Source organism: Polistes dominula, unplaced genomic scaffold (assembly GCF_049000335.1).
Source record: "Polistes dominula isolate Pdom_NZ unplaced genomic scaffold, Pdom_raw_medaka contig_23, whole genome shotgun sequence".
Lineage (NCBI taxonomy): Eukaryota > Metazoa > Arthropoda > Insecta > Hymenoptera > Vespidae > Polistes > Polistes dominula.
Genome location: NW_028300963.1, coordinates 3,054,394 through 3,068,767, shown reverse-complemented (window position 1 = coordinate 3,068,767; position 14,374 = coordinate 3,054,394). Strand labels below are relative to the sequence as shown.

The 14,374-nt window shown below is 26.2% G+C and overlaps 1 protein-coding gene across 3 annotated transcripts in view; it reads right to left on the bottom strand.

The window, feature by feature from the left end:
• The window catches only part of LOC107065275 (pancreatic lipase-related protein 2), a 37,130-nt gene that overhangs the window by 20,345 nt on the left and 2,411 nt on the right, over nucleotides 1-14,374 (bottom strand). Inside the window, exon 2 of one of the 3 annotated variants that reach the window (XM_015318804.2) lies at nucleotides 9,217-9,319. The exons of 1 other annotated variant lie outside the window; for it this stretch is intronic. The gene's annotated coding sequence lies outside the window, so the exon portion shown is untranslated. The remainder of the gene's footprint in view (nucleotides 1-9,216; nucleotides 9,320-14,374) is intronic. One more of the 3 variants, XM_089172868.1, reaches the window with a different exon arrangement.

Below are 14,374 nucleotides of genomic sequence, written 5' to 3'. Positions count from 1 at the left end.
AAAATTATCTCACAAATTTATTTATTAAAAAAACATCAAATAAAATAAAGGAAATTATTTAATTGTAAAAAGAATATATATATATAAATATATAAATTATCTTTTAGATTTTTTTACTGTACAATTTCAAAATGAAGGAATTAAGTCAAGACTTATTTTTTCAAATTATTATTAAAATTATAAATTAAAACATATTCTCTGTTTCTTCATTCACAAGAAAGAAATATCTGAATACTATAGAAAAAAATAAAATAAAATACAAGACAATTGATAATCGTCAAACCTGAAATAAACAAATGAACTTAATTCTATAATCAAAATAGATTTGTATTTAAATAATAATTAAATTAACATAATTATAAGTGTTTGCATGAGTCAGATCGATGGTATCATAACGCGAGCATGTAACAGGAACGAAGATCAACACAGGAGGTTAACTGTCGAGTTATCTGCAAGGATTTTAAGAAAGAAAGTGAAAAACACTTTGACCTACATTCATACACACACACACACACACACACACACAACATACGCACACATTTATAAACATTCTATCATGATTACAAGAGGGTCTCAACTAAATACAAGTTTAAAAAAAACAAAAAAATAAAAACAATATAAAAAAATAAAAATAAAATAAAATAATAAATGGACAAATATGAAACCATGGTTGTTGAAGCCGATCGAATAATTGAAAGGGCTATCGGTAGTCTATTGGTTTGATCCCTCGATCACAGGCTAGCAGGAAGGATCGAGTGGTTGGTTGAAATTTCAGTTAGTAGTTTTACTTGTCCTGCTGCTGCTGCTGCTGCTACTACTGTATATGTGTGTGTTGTAAATATGTGACTGTATTAGTGAAAATGATCACGTTCCATCGTATTTTTTTTTTTGTATTTGTAAAATAAGTATAATTACAACAAACAATAGGACACAGAGTGAAAGTAAATAATACCTTTGCAATCCGGATATCCGAATACTTCAATTTATTCATTCAAATTAGACATCTCAATGAAGATTTTGATCTGACGATGAATACAAATCCTTAGGGAGAGGGTACAGTGACCCTGGGAAGATTTTTTCATGACCTAATATTTTATAATGATCACGTTATCATGTAATTTGTTGAAATAAACTCAAGATTGTTAGTTAGGTATGTGTGTGTGTGTAATTTTAAGCAAAACTTGCGTTAAATTACATTTTAATATTAGACTTTAAGTTTATGTCATAAGACAGTATACTTAATAACACTGTAATCAAAAATTATTATACATTATTTGATAATTATTTGTAATGTCAACAGTTGTGGTTAAATTATACAGGAATCTATCAATCCTTAAAATGGGGTAAACAAATGTGAAGCAACTTTTTTTCAAAATAAATTGCAGATCATATTAACAATTAATAATTTTACAATATATACTCTAATTGTTAATTGTTAATCACGTAAAAAATGTCAACAGTTGTGGTTAAATTAAACAAGAATCTATCAATCCTTAAAATTGGGGTAGAAAAAAAGTGAAGCAACTTTTTTCAAAATAAATTGCAGATCATATTAACAATTAATAATTTTACATAACCTAATTGTTAATTGTTAATCATGTGAACGAAAAAAAACAACAAATTACAGTTACATCCTTTTAACCAATCCCATAAATGTACACATGCAAATAACAAACAAGCATTGTATCAAGCACACGCATTACGTTGATTGATCCTTGCAGGATACTCAACTGTAAATCAATAAATTATTGCAATAATCAAATTTAAATTGTAAAATACAAATTTCACGTAATTTTGAATTATTTTTTAACCATCACAAATTAGTAGTCAGATATATATAATCTTCATTAGAAGTAAATCGATGTATAATTGTTTATACAAACAAACATCCACATTTTAAACAATAATAATTTAATTATTAGAATTAAATGATTAATTTTATTGCAAGGATCTGGTCAGAATGACTGGTATTCGTTGAGGGAAGGTTAAATAAGTATCCGGGTATTCGAAGACACGAGTAATATAAGAGCTTTGAGAGAGAAAGTCAATTCATATTACTGTCTTTCTCTTTCATTCACTTAACCTCACTTTTCTTTCTTTCTCTTTCTATATATATGTATTTATATATAGTATATATATACTTTTTTAATTCACAAACACGTTTCTATAGTTGTGTTTATTTAGTATTGTCCTAAAAGGGATTGAAGTGACAACCCTTTGACAAGAATTATTTAATCCTGAGCCCGAGGGAAAGGGTTGAATAAAATATATTCACATATTCGAAGCAGGCAAACATCCTCGATGAGAAAGCTTTTCTCTTCTTTCTCTTTCTATCTTTACCTATATACAATATAGAAATATATATATTTATATATATATACATATATTGGTTGGTTTGCTTGGCTTTATCAAAATGGCGGCATCACTTTTACATTACCTGTTGATTCTATACCAATTTTATGATACTCTGGTCGAAGTAGAACTTGTCGGAAGTTCTCGGTTCTTCGACAGTATTCGGCTCGTCAAGTAAGTAAAAGACAGATAGATAGATAGATAGATAGATAAATAGATAGATACATAGATAGATAAATAAATATAATAAAGTTTATTATTTTAAAGAAATTATTCTTCATTATATAAATTTGTACATATTAATGTATATAAATAATATTATATTATACTTATGTATAGAAAATAAAATTTATTAATTAAAATTATAATTTATATTTATTTATATAATTTATAATTTATTATAATTTATATTTTATATATTTATATTTATAATATAATTTATAATTTATATAATAATTAATATTAATAGAAATTAAATTAAAATTAAATAAAATAAAATTTATTTTACTAAAGTTTTATATAATTAATGTTAAATTTAAAATTAATATTTAAAATTTTATAATACAAAAAACGTAGGAATAAAAATATAACGAATAACAAAGTTTTCTTCTATGCAATGTAATCTTGCAAAAGTATTGGTTAAATAAAAAAAAACACACAAAAACAAAGGAAAAAAAATATTAGAATTTCTAAAGGTTGTATTATAAATAAATTATTATAAAAAAAAAATTATATAAAAATAAACAAATAGAAAAAGATAAAAGTGTATGAAATAAATAAATAAAATTTATGTAATAAATGTATGAACGAAAAAATATTAAAATAATAAATGTTACAAGAAGAAAAGAAACAAAGATAGAAGCAGAGAAAAACAGAGAAGGAAACAAAGGTTTGAATTTCTAACGGGTTGAAATAAAAAGACCCGCCTAGTTGGGATTCCACCCACGCTTTTCTCACAGGATAACATCTGATCGAGGAATTCTCAAGATAATTTTCCTCGATTATTCGTTTTACCCCATTAGAATTACCACCATATTTTTTACATCGGTCATTGACATCATTATATTTTTATACCTGTTAGATTATTCATAGAAAAAAAATTATTAATTACAGTCATGTATTTCTACGAAGGTTATTCCGATCTGCGAAATGAATTATTAATTTTTTTTTTTTTTTTTTTGCAATGACTACCATTCCTTTTTTTTTCTCTTTCGTAATCGTCCTATTCAAAAAATAAATTTTAATATTATCTGTGAATAAATAAATTATATTTATTAATTATTTATATCTAATTTTTATTAATATAAAATATATAATAAACGAAATAAATGTGATTTTCTTTTTAATTATTATTAATATAATTAATAATAATAAAATATAAATAATACAAGATTATTATTAATCCTTAGAGTGTGCTATCGATACGTATACGTATTTGTTAATATTACTGTAAAATATAATGTAATTTTTATATTGATTAATTAAATTATATTCACAGAAGGAAAAACTTTCATCATTAAATATATATTATTATTATTACATTAATAAATTAATTAATAATAAATTATATATTAATATATAATTATTTTTACGTTGTATATAATTATTATTTTCATATAATATTATAAATAATATAATTTTTATAATATTTATAATATAATTTTATATTTTTATATATAATTATAATATAATTATATTATATATAAATTAATTATATATATTAATATATATATATATAATTTATTATTAGAATCTAGTTAATAATAAATTATTCCTTAAATAGGAAATTAAACAAATAGGAAATTAAGGAATTTATATTATTAATTTATATAATTAATTTATATATAATATTAAGTAGGAATAATAAACATTCCTACAAAACCATTTAGTTAAAAGTATTCAACACTCAAAGGGTTAAAATCAATGTATATGTGTTAAAAAAATCTGAAATATAAGTAGAGCGAATTAGAGTGTATTTAGTATTAAAATAATTGTTAATAAAATAAAATAAATGTGTATTGATGTTTAAAAGCACTGTGTATAGATTCGAAGTACCGTCCTCTTCGAGATTCACCTTCAAACTGGCACGTTGTCTTCAATGAAAGTTCTTTTATTGAATGTTGTTTATATAACATTTTGAAAGTCGAGCATGTGTGTAACGTAAATAATATTCATAATAAATCAAAATTAAGATTATACCATTTCGATATGAACATTTTGAAAGATTTTATTTGTATTATTTCAATTGAATATAATAAATTATTGTAGAATCACATAGGAACGCGGAAGTACGATATAAGTATCGAAGATGACAAAGGTGATCGTGATCATGGTCGTGATCGTGCTAGGAAAACCGGAAGAGATCGTACATTTAATATTAACCTCGGCCCGGAAATGAATCACGATTCAGGAAGTCTCCAGGCGAAATCTCTAAAGATCGTTTTCTACAGAACAATGTAAAAATTTCAATTGCATGAGATCATTGGTACGAGAAATGTATTCACATAAACAATAATTACTTCGAATTTTCTTCTTTTTTTTTTTTTTTTTTTCTTCGCAAATCACTTATTTCCTGTTAATAATTATTATTATTAATATTTTAATACAACAATATAAATGTTATCTGATACAATTTAATTGTAAATTATAATTTACAATTCAATTTCATTTAATTTTAATTATAACACTAATACAATAAATATTATAATATACATTATCAATATAATTTATTATAATGTATACATTTTCATGTATTATTAACTTGAAAATTTATTATTATTATAATATATATAATATAATAATATATTTATACATTTATTAATATATAAATAATATATAAATAATAATAATAATAATAATAATAATAATAATAATAATAATAATAATAATAATAATAATAATAATAAATTTCCAAATTAATAATAAATTAAAATTTATATATAAATAAATATATAAATATATTATTATATTTACATTATTATTATTATTATTATTATTATTATTATTATTATTATTATTATATTTTGACGAATGTACAATTAATACATTATTTAAGTATATAATAAATAATAAAAAAATAATAAAAAAACATATCACACTCATAACTCAACCAAGTATGTAATCATTGGACTAATTATATGTACTTATTTCTCACATGCGAGTCAATGTAAATTTAGCAAAGACTGGTTCAGCAAACATACTCTGGAAACCTCCTTCACGTCCATGTATGCCTGAACAATGTCACCTACGATGTAATTAATATTCATACGTACGCACCATGCGTACTATTGATACATACTAATCATTATGTCCACTATATAATATGGCGTGATTATTTAATTACATACACGTGTGTATACTTAACTATTCATCAATTGATATTATCAATTGAAAAATTATAATACTTTCGTAGAAACTTTAATCTTTCTTAACCTAATATTATAAAATATCGATAAAATAATAGTCATCGTTTGTAGGTTATGTCTCATACTACTTTTATAAAATTATACGTTTATGTTAATAATAAACATATAATCATAATTTAAGAAAGTTATTTATACTACTTACAAATTTAGAGACACGTAAAACATATGATGAAGTTTATCTTAATATTATAATACGATGAAACATCAAATGCGAAATTAAAAAAGTGAATCAAATTTGGAGGTTATATTTCTCTGTTTTCACCATATTTAAAATCATAAAAGAAATAAATATATATATTATTGATGGATGAAACCGTCTATAAGTTGGTAAGTAACAGGATCATATAAAAGAGAAAAGTAAACTAGCGTTGGTTGGAAACCGGACAAAAGTGGTAGGATAACATATGTTTGTTTACAGTTATCCTTGGAATAGAAAGAGTCAAACGATACGTTCTGTGAAATTTATTAATAAAAGATAAACAAAAAAATATATAAATCTCGTTTAGACATTAACTTGGTGGGTAGACAATAGAGTAAAGTAAACAAGTAGACTAGGGTGTCATGGAGCTTTCAGAGGTGGTTCGGTTAACCTCAATGGGGGAATCCCCTAAACAGGGGTGGCAACGTGGTTAAAAGTCGATTTCGTTGGTTCGAATAGATGGGGGATGTGTTTCTCCTGGAATCAAGGGTAGTAATTCTAAGAAGAGGAGTTTCGCCTTTAGGGTGGAGAAACTTTAATTGAGAGGGTTGTTCTCTTGACGTTACCAATTAAAGTCGTCCATTTAAAAGTCATTTTTATTCCGGTTTTACTTATCAGCTGTAAGAAACTAAATATTTATTTTGTTATTTAGAAAAAAGCCATCAGAGTATTAATTTTAATTAAATGTTATTGTAAGAAATACACATATGTGTATTGAATAATTTTTAAATGTAATTCATAAATTAATAATTAAATATTATTATATATATAAAAAATTAAATTATATTTATATATAATTATATTTTATTTATTTATTTTGTAAGGCTAGAATAATTTTAAATATTTAATTAGATTTTTCTTTGTATTCTTATAATAAAAAAAGAAACAAAAATGTATTAAAAAAAAAATAGCCTTCTAATATAGTAAAGAAAATATAATTTTTTAATAAAATAAATATTTAAATTTGTTTACTTTTAAATAAATATTTAAAATTATTCTAGCTATAATAAAATTAATAAATAAAATGTATAATACCTTTATTAATTATTACCATCGATAATTTAATCTAAAACAAATATAAACCAAATTTTTTCATAAAATATCACCAACTTGTAAATTAATATTTTCAAAATAAATTTGACAAAAACAAATGAAACGAATTACGCAATTTTAAAATAAAATTTTAATACAATAAATTGCTGAATTTTTGGTTCACCCTAATAATACACGTAGAATAAGAATTTCAATTAAAGACAAATATTATAAATAAAATATAATAAATCTCACCTGTCCCCATATATCTGTTTTTTCCTTTCCCTCTCTCTACTACATATCCAAATATAAAGGGAGGTGAGAGAATTGATACACACACACAAATACATATATATACTTCATACCAATAAATTAATTTACATGATAAACCCACCTACATATATTTATATATATATATGTATAGTTAGTGGAACGAAGACGAAACTATCCTCTGGGCGTTTCCATCCAGCCCAGACTCGACTTTCCATTTCTCTTTCTCTCTCTCTCTCTCTCACACACACACATACACACATACACACCCATACACTCTCTCTTTTCACTCACTCATTCTCACGAGAATCTAACAAGCCAATTTATGAATGATTCGAAGAAAGTGCAGTTATTTCTTCCAGGTAGGTTCTAATAATCAATGTTTACCTGTATTAATACCTGTTTAGAAATGTCTATATTATTTAATGTTTCTCTCTCGTGCCTAAACCTTTTTCAAATTCGGCGACTGGACAGGCACAACGTTTCCGTACCGCCTCTTCAACTCGGGGTTCCGCCCCGCGAGTTTGACGGCCTGCCCTCCGCGGGAGCCGCCCCCGCTCTTCGAATAGGATCACAGGAACCCCAAGGAATTCTATCAGTCTGTCTTTGGCTATCACTATAATACAACCTTTATATGTAAATATATCTATATCTATATGTTATATATGTTCCTGGTTCCCCCTATAGGGATGATTAATGATAGGGCCTCTTCTTCATTCCTTTGGTTCTTTTTTCCACGTGTATTGGAGTGAATGAAAAATTCAGCAGATTATTATGTTGAAACTTTATTTTGATACTGCATAATTTGTTTTATTTGTTTTTGTGTCAAATTTATTTTGGAAATAATTGTTTATAAAACACACGAACTTTTGGTTCATTTACATTGGGGATGTTACTTGATATTTTGATTAACTGATTTGTTGTATTGTTTCTTTATTTTATTAGGATTGTTATAAGGGTTCTATTTTTAAGATTGAAAGTTAGTGTCCTACTAATGAAATTGTATTTGAAAAATAATTTAAAAAAACATAAAAGATCTCGACGTTATCCTTCAAGTTTCATTTCACACATGGATTACAAGTATTTTGTATATATGAAAAAAGATTGAAAAGTTCATCTAACATGTGGAAGGATGGAAAGTTTAGAGCTTAATCATGCAAAGGGTTGTAAAATTTTGTCATAATTTTTGAAAGGTTTTGTCAAGATTGTTTCATATTTACAAGAAACAAATGGAAATATTCCAACCCCCCTTCAAAATTCTTTTACATAGTAGAAACAATAAATAATACTTTTATTTATTTCGTTGAAAGATTGGATACTTTAATCTGTTACAATTGAAACGTTTGATTTAAAACAGATAAAAAAATATATTACAAGAATTTACAAGTTAACTGTAATATATAGATATGTATATGTGAGAATGTTTAATGAAACTTGTGAATAAGATATTGATTAAAGTCTTCTGGGGTAAAGCTTTAATTAAGATATTAAATAAATAAAAATAGCACGAGGTTGCGTCATATTGCAATATTGTAGGTTTTACCTAAACATAGGTTGTTCCTAAACACAGGTTGTATCTAAACATAGGTTGTCTTTAAACACAGACTATGTTTTTGGCATGTGTGGTAAACCAAGAGAGAAGAGAAGATAGAAAACCACCAACCATAAGTCTAATCTTTCTCTCTAATTCTCTTACTTTTTTTAAAAAGAACACATGGTACAAATTAGAAACTGATTTGTGTTACTTCACGATGATATAATATATATATTGTATATTTTTTAAATATTTTTATAATAAATATATATTAAATAAAATATAAATTAAAATATTAATTAAAAATATAAATTAAAATACATATTAAATAATATAAATATATAAATTATTTAAATTAAAAATTTTTACAAAAATAATAGATAAAAGTATATATGGATCTGTACCCTTTAACCAATCTCACCCTTTCCATAATACAGTAATACAATTAGATTTCTTTTACATTTAAACAGCCCATCTTGGTTTCATCTTCATAGTTCTCCAGTATACCTAAAACAAACAATAAAAAAAAAAATAAAATAAAAAAAAAACACACACACATATACAATACTCAAAAAAAGTATATTGATCGATACCCTGCAACCCTTCGAGCAACCCTTATAATAATAATGAAAGATAGAAAAAGAACAAACATTCTAATACCAGGTTGAACCCTAAGTGTAGGCAGTGCCTATCTAAAGGAAGAAGGCTGTTTTTGGCATGCGTGGTGAAGCAAGAGGAGGATCAAAGATGAATCCTAAAGTAGAAGGGCGAGAAACTAACCAAGCAGAAATCTCACTCTCTCTCTCTCTTTCTCTCTCTTTCTCTTTCATGAAACACTATAGTACAGTTAGAGGAATCAATGAGGGGGTGTTAGCAGCAGGAGCATGCGTCTTTGGGTTTGCCAAATTCGCACAGTCTCTTTCTCTCTCTCTCTCTCTCTCTCTCTCTCTCTCTCATTCTCTCTCTCTCTCATTCTCTATGCCTCCAGCGAAATTTCCGTTTGGGAAGAAGGGAATGCTCGGATGCTGCGACTGGTCCAGAGAGTGTATCGAGAGGCAGGCAACAACGGAGGATCGGTAGTAGTGGGGGGGAAGGGTGGGAGGTCGAAAGGGACCATGAAATAAAGCGAGATAAAAGGAGTGAGAGTGAGAGTGAGAGATAGGACCGATAGAAAGAGAAAGAGGGTATGAATGGGAGTAATATAGTGTGTGTTTGTGTGTGTCTCTTCGCGTTTAGGAGGCCACGACGAGTGGTGGCCGCGAGGCTGGCCGAAAGGGTCAGATACGTGCGCCACTCGAAAAAGGGTGCGACCTTCGTTGGCCGAGGCCAGCCCTCGGGGAGACCGCGCCCACGCATTTTCAACAGGATCGCAGGAGACCCATGGAGCTTACTTTGGCCTTGGATATATCTATATATATATATATATATAGATTCTCTTTCTCTCCTTTATGTTTCGACCTTTTCTTTCTCTCTTTCTCTATTTATCTCTATCAAATGTCTTTGATGAAATTCTCCCTCTCTCATATTCTTTCTCATTCGCTTGCACAGTTCTCACTATCTCACTCTTTCTTATTTGGGTCTTGTCTGATTGTCTCTTGTCTGGGTCGACCCTTGGTAGAGCTGAACGTTAGCCCCACCATATGTTCAATTTATTGTTTGATTCGTACTTCAGTTTTATTGATAGAATATTAGGGTTGGTTTGATGTCTCAGGATGGGTGATGGAGACATGTTTTGTTTTATTGTGAGAACTAGAGGTATTTATTTTTAAGATATTTATTTATATCGAAGTTGATTAGGGTTATCAATAATTCTTACTTTAATTCTATAAAGAAAAAAATTAACAAAAATAAATATTTTATTATAATCCAAACTTTATTTCTTTTTCATATTATTCTCACACAATTTCTAATCAAGCCACAAACTAACTTTAATCTTAAATTAATTGAACAAAATTAGAAATTGCAAATTTAGAAATAAATACTTTAAATATCGATTACAAATATTGTTTATATATATATATAAAAATATATATTTCAATTATTTATATATGATGTTGATGTAATTTTATTTTCAGAACTGCTGAGATACAAAACTCGTACTCTCCTTTGAGTTTCTTGTTTTCTATGATTTTAATTATTGTTATATAAAGAAATTATACATATTGACTAATGAAACTTCATTTATGATAATATCTTCTACTCCCTTTACTTCGTGAAGTTTCTTAACCCGTTAAACCTCTTTGCTCCTTTTATTCTCCTGTTATGTCGATGTAACGGAGTTGTTTACACTGCGCATGTAATATGGCATCATTCGCCATTTTCACCATTTCTACCTGTGTAAGTTAGTAAGTAAACAAGGTGGAGTACGACTACCTTGTATTTTCCATAAATCCAATTGTACGATGTATTGAAAAAAAAAAACAGAAAACTATAAGTAAATCATATTCTTTCAACAAGAAAGGACTAAAAAGATTGATATGGTTTACCATGACATTGTCAATTTCAAAAATACGAACAACCTGTATGTAACCTTGAATCTCAATTTACAAAACTAAAAAAAAATGAAAGAGAAATTAAAAATGATACCTTGGCTAAGAGGAAATCATACAAATTCAGGAGGTAACTTAGGGTTGGCAAAATTTTGCAAAAATAAAAAGAAAGATCGAACCTTTTAGAAAGTATTTTGAAAGATAGGATTACTACCCTTAGAATGTTCTACAACGAATGCTGGTAGCAAATTAATATCATCCGTTACATTTTCTGTTATAAATAATTAATAAATATAGTTTATATTTCTTAAACAATGCAATTATTAATAACCAACCCATTCCTATTCGTCAAAGGATATAAATATTCTAAAAAAGATATAAACTAATAAATTATATTGTAAAAATAATTACATGTATTAAAAATTGAAGTATTGCAAATATATTCAATCTAATTATAAAAGTAATCTAAACTATTGTAAATAAAAAGAAAAAAATATATATTTTACACTCCTTTAACTAGGAATAAAATAAACAAATTATTTACTATGTTTTATTAATAATTTGAAACAAAATTATTCTAACAATATTAACAACTTACTATATATAAAAAAAAAAAAAACCAATAAACCGAATTCTACATATGTAAAATATATCTTTTGATATTCTTAAATTACCCTATATAATAATATACCATTTATTATAAACTAATAATTAAAATAATAATTTACAAAAAATAAAAAAATATAATTCATTAGTAATAAACTCGTATAATAATAGAAAATAAAATTTGAATTGACCTATGAGAAAGTAGGAAGGAAACGCCTTCCATTCATAATGAAAAGGTTGAACGAGATGAAGGTTAGTTGGGTTGGGTTGGATGGTTGCATTGGATAACAATGGCGAAAGTCGGTAACCTATCTAAAGGATCCGGCCTTTAGGAAGTTAAGTTCGTAACGTTCGGACAATTAGTTTCGCTCCATTGAGTTCTAAAAGCGGAGTCTTGGTAATCAGGAATGCAGAGGATTCGAGGAGATCGATAAAGTTGATCTTGGATCCTTCGAGGTCAAACTAACCTTCGATGATATTCGTTTTCGTCCTGTTATCCTGACCGTTATCGCCGGTTTTCTTATTAATATGCTAATTTCACCAAGAATCCATAAGTTACTTTGGATTTTGTTTTAATGCAACTTGCAACACAAACATGCTTGCAATCGATACTCTCTCTTTCTCTTTCTTTCTCTTTCTCTTTCTCTTTTATTATTTATTTGTTTCTTCCTTCCTTCCTTTCTTCCATTCTTTCTTTCTCCATACACTTTCTGTTATCGGATTGGTGAAACGAGACGAAAGACTACAGTCACGTGTAATACGATACACCTTCGATCAGGAAAGTATGGAAGAAACGTTTCAACCTTTATTTAAAATCCTATGGTATATGTAAACTTTTTTTCCCTGTTTCTTTGTTTAATGAATTATTACGTTCCATAGAAATAATAAATGTAAATACATATTGACTAAATATAATTGAATTGAATATTATTTTAAAAATGTAATTTTTTATGACATTTAACTTTACGAATTATCGTTAACATTTATTATGTAATATATGTTATTTATTAAATAAACAAATATATATATATATATATATATATATATATATATACTATTTAATTTGTTTGTAATAAAATCTATGTCTCTAGATATTGATAATAAATAAATAATAATTTATAAATTACAAATGTGAATGTGTGTTTACATTGAAATACAATTGTAAATACAAAAGATTAATTTTATAAATTATTATATTATTTAGTTATAAATAAAGAAACAAATAATAACAAAAATATTACTAGAAATTTTATCTTGCAAAATATGAAGCAATTAAATATTTCATTATTAATACAAACTTTCGGTAAAATAAAGAAAAATCAACTTAAAAAAAGACATAATCAATTACTATTTAACGTATAGTGAGATAAATAATGAAAATTTTGCCGCTCGAATGATTTTGAAAGCATCTGGCTAGTATGAAGGAACAGGACTTCACGAAATTACAGAGGTTTTTGGTAGGAATACCATTGGATACTTGAGAATCCTTACACAAATACAAATGAGAACGACCAACTTCTTCTTTCTGTAGGATTCAAGTAGGGTGGAGTGGTCCTGTGGACCTTGTTGTCCATCAACGGTCGCCATCTGATACCAAACTTAGAATATCACCAAACAGGATAACATGTTAAGAAGAGTTCAACGATTCTATCGTTTCGTTTTTAAAAGCTTTCGAGTATCTTCCTTCTTCTTTTTGGTCATAGCAACAGAGAGAAAATATCGACAAGGTTAGAAGGAATACCATCTCTTTATCCAAGGGTTGTAGAAAAATGGGTTGGTAGTTCTTTCAGAATCACCTGACTTTTATCAATAATATATATGTGAAGCAATTAATTAATATAATATTCAACAATTCTATCAACATATTATACATACAAATATTTATTTATTAATATGAATCATTATTTGCATTATATTATTATTACTTTTATCAAATAAATCGTTCAATATATTTTATTTGTATTTGTTAATTACAACATATTAAATTATAATAAATAACATAAGACATTTATTGTTCAAAGGGATTAGTTATTATTTTGATTAAATGTTATCAAAATAATTTAGAATTATTTTTATTCTTATATATATATTTCTTTCTTTTTATTTTTACATGTAAACTTTAATTATCAAGTAATAAACAAGTAAATACTAGCCCCCTGTAAGTAATGAATTTATTTATATTTTATAATAAATAATGTACAATTTTATTTTATTATTTTACAATAAACTAACCTCTAATAGAATTATTAGAAAATAATGGGAAAGAGAGAGAGAAGACTTTAACAAAAGCCATCTTAGGAATCATCGAGAGTCGCAATATTGGGCCTCATAAGATCAGGAAACCATGATGCAAAATCTCTCTTTTTCTTTATGGTGTGGTACGCTTTATATACCATATGTAAAACGAGAATAGAGAAAGGAAGAGAAAGAATGAAAGAGACGACAATAAAATACAATCGTGATAACC